The 13,232-nt window shown below is 44.2% G+C and overlaps 2 long non-coding RNA genes across 2 annotated transcripts; one reads left to right on the top strand and one right to left on the bottom strand.

Annotated features, from left to right (window-relative positions):
- Positions 1 to 2,759: 2,759 nt before the first annotated feature.
- Positions 2,760 to 10,585, bottom strand: LOC138923959 (uncharacterized). Its single transcript, XR_011438338.1, has 3 exons — positions 10,423 to 10,585; positions 9,736 to 9,854; positions 2,760 to 3,788 (listed from the first exon to the last, which is right to left on the bottom strand). It is a non-coding gene; the product is annotated as an uncharacterized lncRNA (long non-coding RNA).
- On the top strand, positions 9,796 to 11,088 carry LOC138923960 (uncharacterized). The gene is made up of 2 exons (XR_011438339.1): positions 9,796 to 9,932; positions 10,890 to 11,088. It is a non-coding gene; the product is annotated as an uncharacterized lncRNA (long non-coding RNA).
- Positions 11,089 to 13,232: the final 2,144 nt, after the last annotated feature.

Below are 13,232 nucleotides of genomic sequence, written 5' to 3'. Positions count from 1 at the left end.
AAATCCTTCCCCCTCTCCAGTCCCATCTCCTTCAGAATTCCCAACACACATTGCTTTCCTCTTCCTAACACAGGTGGTGTTTATTGTCCTCCTTGCTCTTTTTGCCACAACAGAAACTCCAGTGTGGTGAGGGGATCTGACAGCAGGGCATCTTGCTCCTGGGGAGAGGCCCAGAGAGGAATCAAGAGCCCAGAGCAGAAATGACTGTCTGGGACAGCTCTGAGAGTCCCTGTTACTCAGAGGGGAGCAGATGTTGCTAAGAGAGAACCTGACCCAACAAGGCCTTGGTGTAGGTTAGGGCTGATGCCTGGTGGTCCCCTGAGCAGACGGATGCCAGAAGTCCAGATGGGAACAAGGAACACGGCTACTAGGGATGGGTGGCAACATTAAGGACGAGCTTTATTGCGTGCCGACACCTTCTTCAGGCAGTCAGTGGCAACAGGCTTTGAGGTTTACATATCCCATAATCCCATCAGATTCCTTTCTAGACATTTCCTATAATAATGATGATTCTATTACTTGGAGGGACTAACTGTCCCGATTTGCCTGGAATGGTTGAGGGCAGACTCTGAGACACGAGACTTTCAGTTTTAAAACTGAGACAGTCCCAGGCATTCAGGGACTATTTGCTCACCCTACTACCACTATCATGTGTTGCCATTATTGCCACCACCATTAGTGTAGTTGCTAATATTCTCTGTTGTGTACAATTTGTTTTCTCAATTTTATGCAAAGGTAATTGAAAGCTAATGTAGAATTTTTTTATTATTTGTAACATATAATCCAAGAAAAAAACTGCCTACCACACACACAGCTTTCAACTGGAAGTTCTCCCTAATGAAAGTCCTATATAGAGTTCTGGAGTTGCTACTGCCAATAGAGCCCTCAGTATGATACCAGGCTCTTCTTCAGCATCTGATGGGGTTTGGGACACCTGTGGTCATGAGGTTCTACAGTCATGAAGGGACATCCAAATATTTGAATGAGTCTGTTTTCTTTTCCATTTCTGCAACTCAGGCCTCTTTACTGGTTAAGTCAACAGGGTGACCCAACTACACAGCCTGAGATTACTGTTGGCAACCATTCCCTTTAGAAAACACTTGGAGCTCCAGATAGTTTAGTGGGTTAATCAGGGTACTATAACAAAACAAAGAGAGCCAACGAAACTAGTTTAATTGTGTTTATCTGAGTAGACTTGGCTGCAAAAGTACTTGTCCTGAGTTCTAGTCTCATATCTATTATTGACAGGCCATATACCTTTGCACAGATCAGTTAACGCCCCCCCAACCCTGGCTTTCTCACCTGTAAAATGGAAATACTATTGCTTAGTTTGTATCAAATAAGTTGAAAGCACGCTGAGAAGTGTAAAATGTTATGCAAACGGAAGTCTTCGTACCGAAAGAGCTTTCTTTTGGTGATTTTTAAAAAAGAATACTACGTTAACTTTATCTTGGGTTTGTGTTCAAAGTCTTACACTGCATTAGCACTCAGTTTCACATGTGCAGTATAGCTGTTATTTTTGGCTAATACCATCATTCCGTTCATTGTGCAGTCCTGAAGTTTGGGCTCTGAGACAGCACATGTGGAATGGAGACAATGGAATTCCCTAGCCTTGATCTCCATTTAATGCCACGGACTTCACACAGTGGCCCCTTGATGGCAACTCTGAGCCACAGTGCTCCAAAGAATAAACTACCACAAAGTAGTAAAAGCCTTCTCCAGATGGGCAGAGGTGACGTCACCTAAACCCAACCTCATAATTCAAGCTCAGAAGAAAACCATCCAATTCTATGATTCCTATGTGATGCTTCAGCCTGGGCTGCTTGGACTAGATGTCAACTGGGATGTGGGGTAGGGCCTACTTTACTTTTCAGTAGTATTTATGATGTTGAAGACATCATGATGGTTATTATAGTGTGTGGGTGCGTGTGTGTGTGTGTGTATGTATGGGGGGATAGAGGAGGACACCTGATTTTGAGTTAGACTAACCTGGGTTTACAGAGCTCTACTTTTTACCTGTGACTCTGAATTAATAAATGTTGAATTAATAATAATAGTAATAATTTATAGTATTATTCTGGCTCAGGTGAGATGACACTGCTGTCTTTGCATCAAGGATGGCTACCTGGTTGGCTCATGATCAAACAACCTGGGAGGAGGCTGTGGGAGGATGATCCAGGACAGGAGGCATTGGCTTTGGCCTCAGCCCATCAGCTTGACTCCCCTGTAGGAGAAGAACCAACTGGAAAGCGGAGTGGTATAAGGCTGGTTCTCAGTAAGGTCTACTGGCACATGGAAGAGGAATAGAAGAAAATTGTCATATGAGCTTCAGGCAACGGTGAGAACCCTTCAAAATGTGTGGCTGGGGAAGAGTGCCCAGGAGCCAATGGTAGCCAGGCCAAAACCAGGTGTGCTGAAGGATGGGAAGATGGGCTTCCAGCTGCTGCTTGTTGCTCCTCAGGAGCCCTGTCCTCCAGTAACCCCAGGCTGCTCAAAGGTGCTCGGATAAACCTTACCCTAGGTTGTGGGTGGAATGCCCTGGTCTTTCTCTCCAGCTTGCACCCTCTCTTGGGTTCATCTGCTTCACTGTCATATCTTGGAAATGGAAACCCAGCCCATCTTCTAAGGCCCATCTCAGATGACTTTCTCCATGAAGTAACACAGTTGGAAATGTCCTCTCCCTGCTCCAACTGTGGTGCCCAGACCATTGGGGTAAAAGAAAAAAAAAAAAAAAAACAAACGTGGGGATTTGGGAAGGATAGATTTTAGATTGACAACTTTTATTCTACTAGGTAAGGATATTTTAAAAAGCCACAAATAAAACTATTTTTGGGGCTTGTCCAGTGGTGCAGCAGTTAAGTTTGCACGCTCCGCTTCAGTGGCCTGGGGTTCACCGGTTTGGATCCTGGGTGTGGACCTACGCATTGCTTATCAAGCCATGTTGCGACAGGCGTCCCACATATAAAATAAAGGAAGATGGGCATGAATGTTATCTCAGGGCCAATCTTCCTCAGAAAAAAAAGAAAGAAAGAAAGAAAGAAAGAGGAGGATTGGTGGCAGATGTTAGCTCAGGGCTAATCTTCCTCAAAAAAAACACAACTATTTTCTTTTAATTTTATAAAAGTCAACATGTTAATTTCAAATGTAGGAAGGACATTTTCAGAATAAACAATGGTTTTTGAAATAGAACAAATTTAACCTTACAAACAAATCTGTCTACATTGGCTTTTTTGGGCTCATTTTACCTTAGATTTCTGAAAAATCCACAATGGGCCTAGATCCTTCTGCAGACCACAATATTTGGCAATCTCAGCCATGTAACAATTTGTTGGTAATTCTTTGGCCTTTCTCAAGGTCCCATTATGCTGACATTTTTTGGGTTCATGCCTATTGTATCTTAAGCTCCCTTAGAGTAGGACCCAATTCTTTCTGTTCCCATGTCCTCTGAAGCTGTTAGGCTAAAGTCAGTCCCCACAAATGTTTGAATAGATGGACGGATGGATATGCTATCCTTGGACAAGGCAGACTTCTGGGTGGACTAGAACAAATGATAGGGCTTTCCCAGGCATCCTCTGCTGCCCCAGTTTCTGAGAGCTACGGTAGGTTGATTGCATTAACTGCCCTTGTCCTGTAACCTTGTGGTGCCCTAGAAGGGGCCCAGACATCTGACTTATTGGAACAACTGGGTGTGAGCAGACATGATGCAAACAGGCTTGAAAGGCACTTGCTTATTCCCACTCGTGCTCTTGCACTCTGCCACTGTCTTGAGAAGAACACGTTTGAGTTGCCTGCAGGGAAAAGAGATAAGTGAAAAAAACTGAGTCATCCAGTCAGGGCCAACCTAGATTAGCCAGCAGATAGCCGACGCTCAGACACAGGAGCAGGAAAACCACTGTTATTGGCAGAGGCAACTGGTCGACCTGCAGCTCACAGTAGCCTCAAGAGAGTTCAACCAAGATCTGATTTGTTAAAAGCTGAACTGAGCAGAAAGAAGGCTGAGCCAGAAGAAGAGATGGGAAGAGAAGGATATCTGCAGGGAGGGGAGGGGTCAAAGGCTGCCTTTGTCCACTCAGCAGTTGTCCCTGAGCCTTTGGGGCAGTTCCTGGGGGCTGGCTGAGAGGGATGTGGGACCTGGAAGGCAGGCCTGGGTTCTCAGGAGGCACTCTGTACTCCCCAGGGGTCCTGGCCCTGAGGTCCCATCCTCCAGCAAATGATTTTGCTGGTCTGAAGTCCACAGGTAAGCACTCACCTTATCCTGAGTATGTTAATTAAACACGTATAAAATGCATCTAAATGTTTTCAAAACAACACATCACAAAAATACCAAAGTTTTGATACTTAAAATAGGGGCCAGCCTGGTGGCATAGTGGTTAAGTTCACACACTCCACTTCGGTGGCCTGGTGTTTGCCAGTTCGGATCCTGGGTACAGACCTACACACCACTCATTAGGCCATGCTGTGGCGGTGTCCCACACAGAAGCACAAGAATGACCTACAGCTAGGATATACAACTATATACCGGGGCTTTGGGGAGAAAAAACAAAAAAAGAGGAAGATTGGCAACAGATGTTAGCTTAGGGCCAATCTTCCTCACCAAAAAAAGCATACCTTAAAAAAACCACAAAAACTAAACGAAACCCAAGAGGGGTACTACCTCGTGATGCTTCAAGCTTTCAAACTTTTTTAGCCAACCAGCAAAAGGGGAGGCGTTGTAAATTTCGCAAATATATTATCAGCCAGTACTATCAGCTTTTCTGAATTCACTGCCCTAGAAAATGCTTTGCCCAGCTCTGGCTACAAATTTTCCTGCCATCTGGGTAAGATTTATTGTCTTCAACACAAGCCTCCAGTATCTCTTGTCAAGCCATAGGTCAGGTGCAAATGAACCATTTCATTCTGGCTTTTCCTAAGTTTTAAAAGCTAAACCTTCTCTCCAAGATAGGGAATTCTGCCATGAGAGCGCTTGAGAAGAGAATAAATACAGTAAACACTGGCCGTTCCCCAGAAACCATTTGGAACCTGCAGCCAAAGTGGTCTGTGCATGATGTGATCGCTCTGCCTGCCTTCTAGTCAACCTGCGAATGCACCTCTTGGCTGTACCTACCTTTGTACCTACAAAACAGCCCTGCAACTTTCCCGGAAAGAAGCGGTACCTGCTTTAGACGAGACCCATCTCTCTCTGTCTTGGACCATTTATTAGCGGTGGGGCAGCGTTTGGCTCTGAAGAGGCTGTAGGCAGTTGTGAGTATGTGGAATGGCAGATTAACGGTTCTCCACCCTGGCTACCCAGAAGAAGTAACTGTGGGGCTTTAAAACAACCCGTGATGGTTAATTTTATGTGTCAACCTGGTTGGGTCATTGTGTCCAGATGTTCTGGATCCTTCTGTGAAGGTGTTTCTGGATGAGTTTGACACTTAAATAGATGGACTTTGAGTAGAGCATGTTGCCCTCCATAGTATGGGTGGGCCTCATCAAATAAGTTGAAGGCCTGACTAGAACAAAAGACTGACCTCCTCTAAGCAAGAGAGGATTTGGCCAGCAGATGACCTTTGGACGTCAATGGAAACATTGGCTCTTCCTGGTTCTCCGACCTGACGGCCCACCCTGTGGATGTTGGACTTGCCAGCCTCCATTTATTTCCTAAAATAAATCTCTCTCTTTATATATATACATCCTATTGGTTTGTTTTCTCTGGAGAATCCTGACTAATACAATACCCAAATCTGAGCCCTTTTCCCCAGTGATTCTGATGCAGTTGGCCAGGGGAGTGTTGTTTTTAAAAGACGTCTGGGTGATTCTCATGTGACCAGTGTTGAGGACTACTGCCAGAGCATCTCTTCCCCTCACACATAACACAGGACCTGGTCCAATCACATCACTGTCTTTTGAGTCCTGAATTTATCATCAATTGGCTGAATAACCTTAGACACGTAACTCTTAAACTTCCTGAGGTTCAATGTGCTTATTTATAAAGTAGAGACAATAGCACCAGGGCCATCAGATTGCTATGAAGATGAGGAGTTGTCAAAGGAATGAAATATAGAAAGGCACAATATTTTCCCTTTTTTTTTTGAGGAAGATTGGCCTTGAGCTAACATCTGCCACCAATCCTCCTCCTTTTGCTGAGGAAGAGTGGCCCCAAGTTAACATCTGTGTCCGCTTCCTCTATTTTATATGTGGGACACCTGCCACAGCATGGCTTGACAAGCAGTGCATAGGTCTGCTCCTGGGATCCAAACTGGCAAACCCCAGGCAGAGCGTGCGAACTTAACCACTACAGCACCAGGGAGGCCCCACGATATTTTCCTTTTTATGAGTTGGAAGCGAATGTGTGCATTGTATGCCTGTTGCTTTTGTAATCACCGTGTTGAACAAAACACACAGATCTGTAAGGAGAGTGGGTTTTTTTTCATCGTCAGGTGCTAACCTTTGGCCTCTCCTCCCTGACAGGCAGCTCAGTCTCTGCAGTTTTCCTGGTGTGGCTAAGAGCCCTGTGTCTGACCTGTTTTCATCACAGCAGGAGCCAAGTCAGGATGGGTGGGATCCTGGATATTCAAGATTCAGCAATTGTATCTGACTAGGGGTCTCCGTGTGGGGGCTTGCACAGGGGGACTATTTGGGACTTTGGATGAAGTCATAGGTCGCTCTGCAAATGTTGGTGAAACAAATTGAAATACCGTGGTCAAATCAAGCCATGTAAGAGACCAGGAGACATATGTGAGCGATTTTCATGGTTAACTAAGAGGCACACCGTCGCCTGGGGCGAGAGGCTGCAGCTCATGCGTGGGTGAAAATGATCGCCCCTCCAGCTCTGGCCCGATGGGCAGCTCGCTGGGCATGGCGCATTACTTTCAGGCGGCCATGCTCCCGTCCAGGTACCAGAGTGCCTGGCTGGGAAGCATGCTCCTTGATGCAATTTCACACTGGGATATTTAAGAGGGTTATGGGAAACCACTTTTCCCTTACTCTGCCATCCTGAGTGAAATGGATTCAGGACGTGTAAAAAGCGTGTCCTTTAATTTATGGCAACATAAACAAACATGAGCAGCCTGGACTGAAACTACAAAAATGAGGGTGATGGGGAGAAGCATGGGCATGAATAATGCGGTTAACATCCTTTCACCTCATGTTGCATGAGCCCGGGCAGGATGGCTTTGGCGTTTGGGCCATTAGCAACATGTTCTGCTCACATTAAAACTGTGAAAATAGTTGGATTTATTTACATTCCACATTGTAAGAGGGCATTTTTAATAGCTTAAGAAAGTGCTTCATTGGAAAGGGTGGAAGAATAGGAAACAAGCCTATATTCAGAAAAGCTTATACTGGGTGTGCAAATGTTTGCCTCATCTAGGAAAATAGACTCTATTCAATGGCTGCTGGTGGAACCCACCTAGAAAGATCACGAAATTCTTGATGGTTTCAGATGTAATCCATTCATTTCATTATATACTTATAGGCTTCTTCTGGGTAAGACTCTGTGCTAAACTCTGAACAGGTATAAAGGTGTGTTCATATAATGTCAATCCTAAAGCAATTTACATTAAAATGCAGCGTAAGGCAGTGATTAACACAGTACACAAGTTCCACGTTGTATCAGTGATATAGCCATATGCAAACTGCTTTAAGACACAGTTTCCTTATCTGTAAAATGGATTTGATAGTGGTGATGAGGATGATGTCAGTGGTGATGATGATGATATCGGCAATGATGGTGGTGATAATGGTGATGATGATGGTGATAACAAACGTGTATTGAGCACTTACCATGTGCCGGGTTCACGATGAGCTCAGTTGTAAGAGCTTTTCATGTATTCCTATTCAATCCTCACAATAACCCCATAAGGTAGGTTAATATTATCTCCGTTTTTACTGCCTTCATAGGATATAGTGAGGATTAGATGAGTTAATGTATAGAAAGCACTTAGCACAATGCCTGACATTTGGAGTCCTCAGTAAGTGTTAGCAATAATAATAAAATATTACATTTTAATGGGTTGGTAGAAGCCAGTCTCCAAATAGTTGTAACAGCTGCTCTGAGAAGTATGAGCAAAATGCTATGAGAGTTCAATACAGGGAGAGAGCGCATCCAGGAGAGGTGAAGACTTCATAAGAGAGGGGGGTCTTGGAGCTGAGCCTTCCAGAAAGGATATGGTCACAACAGACAGCGTGGCTGCAAAGGCACGTAAGCAGAGGCAGCAGCACAAATGGGACCTGGGCAGTGACCTGGGCAGGAAGTAGGACAGTGCAGGTAAGATTTGGGGCAACTGTGACCAGGTCGCTTGGCCAAGGGTAGAGGACACATATAAGTTATGACTGAAAGCGTGGGTTGTGTCGTGGAGCACCTTGAATGCATTCCAAGAGTTTATACCAAATCTGGTAGGCAAGGAAGCCACTGAGGGATCATAAGTGGTAAATGCCATGGTCAAAGCTGTTTGCTTCTTGAATGCAGCCGTGCTCCAAGAGTTACCCAGGGAACACATAAAATATTGGCAAAGCCATTGGTCCTGGGATTTAAAATGGACTCAGAGCCAGGCCACAGTCCAAAGTGGATGTGAGTTTGGCTTTAAGGATGAGGATTAGATCAGACCTAAAAACTCCCAGGGGCCAGATTTAGCCGGTCTGGTCCCTGTATCAACAGCAGTGCCAATATTTTATCTGTTTTTAAAGTGATCCCACCCATCTTGCTTTCGCCTTTTTGCCGGTCTGATCGAGACACTTACAAGAAACAGCAAGGAGCACCAGCACACAGCACACATCTGAGACAGAGCCACGTTGGGTGAAATTTGTATACAACTTGACACTAAATGTTGCAGCATTTTCTCCTCCCTCCCTGTTAACTTCTAAATGGGACAAAGAGTGATTCAAGGACAATCAATTCCTCGTGTATTTCTTGTGTGCTTTCACTGGGCAAGGAACAGAGCTGTAAAGCTGTGTCACCTTGCCCCATCCTCTAAGAGCATGGCGTCCAGAGGAAAACCTATGACACGAACATAAATAACTGTGAGATAAAGTGAAAGGGGGTAAGAGCACTGGAGAGAGTACAGATGGTGTGCTTGGGTGGCAAAGGGGGTGCAAGCAATGATGACGGCTTTCTTTGGAGAAAGACAGCGTATATCATCCCCTTACTTTGTCCTTATAATTTAGTATGCCTTCTATGGTGGGTATAGTGTCTGGAAGTCAGAGAGACCTTGGTTTGAATCTTGGCTCCACCATCTACTAGCCAGGACTCCTCCGGTAAATTTAATGAGCTTCATTTTCTCCAAAATTGTGATGATATTCTTACCTCATGTAACTGTTATTGGGGTACAACAAGACAACATATCAGTTAGGATATGCAGACAGATTTGTCTGCAAGTAACGGAAAACCCAGCCCCAAGTGGTGAAAACAGGGAATTTACTAGGCTGTAAAAGAGGCAACCGAGAGTGGAGTAGCTTCAGGGTGGAACCATCTCATCAAGGAGCAGGCTTTGTCAGTCTCTAGTCTGCCATCTATGTGGCAGCTTTCCCCAGACCTACTCCACCCATGTTTGCAGCATGAATGTCACTGTCCACGTGTCCTTGTCCATATCCACTTCAGTGGGGCTAGCTTAGGCCAACACCCGCTTCTGAACCAGGAACCATCACCCTGGGTGCCTCTGTGAATTCCTGGAAAGTTGTGTGACCTTGTGTAAGTTACTTCACCTCTCTGTGCCTAAGTTTCCTTATTTGTCAAATGTACATCAAGATAGTACCTACCTCATAGGGGTGGGGTTAGAATTTAATGAATGATGATTATCTTACATCAGTGGTTTTCTTCAGACCATCCACAGCAACCCGTTGGTAAGCATGAAGTAAATTTAGTTGATTATGGCTATCTTGAAAACCACAAAGGAAAGAAACAAAATGGAACAGTAGTGAATAAAGAATCCCAGAGCATGTTGCATATGATAAAAGTAAGTAACGTTTCATGAAACTTTTGCTTAAGTTTTATATGTATTTGTGAGTGTACTTAGTTGCAATACAAAACTTATTTCATGAACTTGGTTTATGAAAGAAAAGTTGAGGAGCATTAGCTTGGGCTAATTATCGAGTGAATGGTGGAGGCTGGGGCCATTCCTTATACCCGGGCATTGGGAGAGAGGAGAAGTAGATGTTGGGAAGAAATACCACTTGCAAACCCTTCTATTGGATTTACCAAGTGCCAGGCATTGACTTAAAAACTTTACATATACTAACACATGCAACTTTCACAGCAACCCCATGAATTAGGCAACTTTATCCACCCCATTTTCCAGATGAGAAAACTGTGGCAGAGAAGTTAAGTAACTTAGACAATGTCACACAGCTAGTAGTGGTGGAGTAGATTCAAATCCACACAGCCTGATTCTAGAGCCCATGTTTTTACTACACTACACTGGGAGTCAGCATTCGATGTCCACTCACCGGATGCACGGTGCTCAGCAAGTGCAGGCCCGGCACGCAGAGGAAGCACTCCGTAAACAGTAGCTATCATTAGGAATATTATTTTGGAAAGACCGATTTGCAGTCATGAAATTCCCTCCTTGATGTTCTCTCCAGCCTGAGGACGTGTAGACAAGTCTGTGGGAGGAAAAGAATGTTTGACTTTCTATTTCAAGTTGCGTGCTTAATAAAGCGGATACCATGTTGTCCTCAAGAGACCTTTTAGGGCATAGCTAAATTTTTCAAAGGCGGTGTGTGTGTTTGGGGTGGCATTGGTCAGGGACAAAGACAATTTCCTTTAAAACAGGCCACCTCTGTCACTCTGAGGTATGTTGGGCAATGGTTTCAAAGACACATCCAGAAATACGTAGTACTAGCTACTGAAAGCATGTGGTGAACGGAGGGTCAGTTTGATTCTGGTGTTTAGAAGATGCTCTGATCTCTTCCAGGGGTGCTTGGAAGGGAAACAGGAAGATTGAACAAGGTGACCTTCCTGTGCCCTGGAGCCATCGGCACAACAAAGAAACACTGCAAAAGAGCCTGACCTCCATTTACACAGGGCCATCTTGGTGCGGCTAATCTAATCCAGCAGAGGAAGAATTTTTAAAAAGAGCCCCAAGAGGACTAATAAAATGGCTTTGAATTTCATTATGTTTGAGAGGGAGGCACTAATTCAATTAGCCACAAAATGAGAATTTTCCTACCCCCTCTCTTTGAAGCGGTTCTGAAGCTAGATTGTGGCTGAGGAAATGCCTGGGCTGCCTTCTGGAGAAAGACAGTCCTTGTCAAGTTTCAGGCCAACTTCTGAACCTTTACTTCTCTCCTCCGTAAAGTTATTGGGAGTGAGAATAGCATAGCGAGTAAGAGCGTAGACCTTGGAGTCTGCTCCTCTCCGTTCAAGTCCCAGCTCTGCCATTTCTAGGTGTGTGACCTTGAGTGAGTGCCTAACCTTCCCGAGCCTCAGTTTCCTCACCTGTAAAGTGGGGTTAATGAAAGTAGCTATCATAGTCATAGGACTATAATGAGTATTTACCAAGTTAATGTATTTTAAAGCATTTAGAAGAGAGCCTGGGATGCTCTAAATGTTTGCTATTATTGTTGAGGATTGCTGTGTGCGAGGCCCCAGGCAGGGAGCAGGATGGTTGGGGCATGATTTCCACTCCTCAAGTCTTAGAGTCTGTGCACATGTAAACAGAAGAGAACCAGCGCACAAATGGCCAGTACTCTGTCGTGGCCAAAGGCCTGAGGAAAGCAACTGTCTCTGGAAGAATTGGGGAAGGCTTCACAGAGGAGGTGAACTTGGATCTTGAGAGATAAATAGGAGGCTGCATGGGCAGAATGGAAGAGATGGCAGGATTCAGTAACAGCATGTCCAAAAACAGGTCTCGCAAGCCTATAGTGTGTCCAGGGATTGAGGGGCACTTACCAAGGGGTGAGACCAAGGATTTATGGGGTGCAATGGGGAGGTATGAGGCTGGAAGGTCTCTGGGAGCAGGCAGTGAATAGGACTGTTCATTTTGGGGAGACAAGATGGTTTCATTAAATTAGGACTTCTGTGAGCTTTACAGAATTCAATAATTCTAGTCTAGGTTTTTCCTTGGACAGAGGACTTCAAGCATTTTTGGAGAAAGCTCATTCCATAGCTAAAGCGTCACGTCTTGGGGTTGACATTGGATCTTCCAGTGGTGGCTGCTCCGGTGATCTCAGTCCCCACCAATGGGGAATGTGCCATTCTGGTTAACAGGATGCTGTGTGAGGATCAGAAAGAAGATGTCTGCAGTTTGTTATTCCCAAACTTGCTAAACCGTTAACATCACTGTTGCGATTTGGTATGTCCATGGAGCGTGTGGTTTTTGACTTTAGCAGAATACGTCATTTAGCATTGGAATTACTCTCGTAAGTTTTTCATTTTTCAGCGTCAGAATCGCATTGCTGCACAACCCCTACTTTTAAATGGGTCATGTCCTAAAAATTTATTTTTAAGTCAGCTGTTTGGACCACAGATTACGTAGTTCCATAGAAATAACAACATAATTGGTGGTTAGGTCTCTAGGCAAGTCCTCCAAGACTTAGTTAAGACAAAACGTAGCTGAATAGCAGTTAATATTTATTAAACAAATAATGTGATTATAGTACTAATAATTTTGTTTTGAAAAATTAGGAAAACAGCAACATTGAATAGAAATTTTAAGTTTCTATTCTATTTAAAACATATATCAGCTTTGCTAGATCTCTGGTCTATCATATCTTGACAGTTTATAAGGCAATTTGGGCACATTGTTTAATTGGAGCCTCAAAACCATCCTGTGGGGCCAGTGCAGGCAAGGGAATTACAGTTCAGAGAGGTGAACTGGCTTGTCTGTGAACTCACAACTCTTGTCAAAACTCTATTTTTCTTTCTTTTTTTTTTAAATAAAGGTACAATATAAATGGATAATGAAATAGAGTTATCTTCACAATGTCAATTGTATAGAATCTTGACACATTTTGATTAGAGTTTTTGGAGAGGATGTGGGTTATAAGATGACAAGATCTTGCAACTACTTGTCTTAAGTATTAAGTATTTCTTGAACTCCACCTAATCATTCCTGGTTTGGGGGTGGGGCCTAGGGAATCACAGATATTTAGGGCATGGCTTCTGCTCTTTGTGGTTATTGTCACGGTAGAAATTGTAGAGTAGCAGGTCCCTCATCCGATGCAGTGGGGGCTGGGAGTCTGTTGGTTAATTCAACATCACGGTTTAAGGTAATAACCAGAACAAAAGACATACATGTCTTAAATATCAAATATCA

This window comes from Equus caballus, chromosome 4 (assembly GCF_041296265.1).
Source record: "Equus caballus isolate H_3958 breed thoroughbred chromosome 4, TB-T2T, whole genome shotgun sequence".
Taxonomy (NCBI): Eukaryota; Metazoa; Chordata; class Mammalia; order Perissodactyla; family Equidae; genus Equus; species Equus caballus.
The sequence above is the reverse complement of the archived record's forward strand: the minus strand, read 5'-3'. Positions and strand labels throughout refer to the sequence as shown.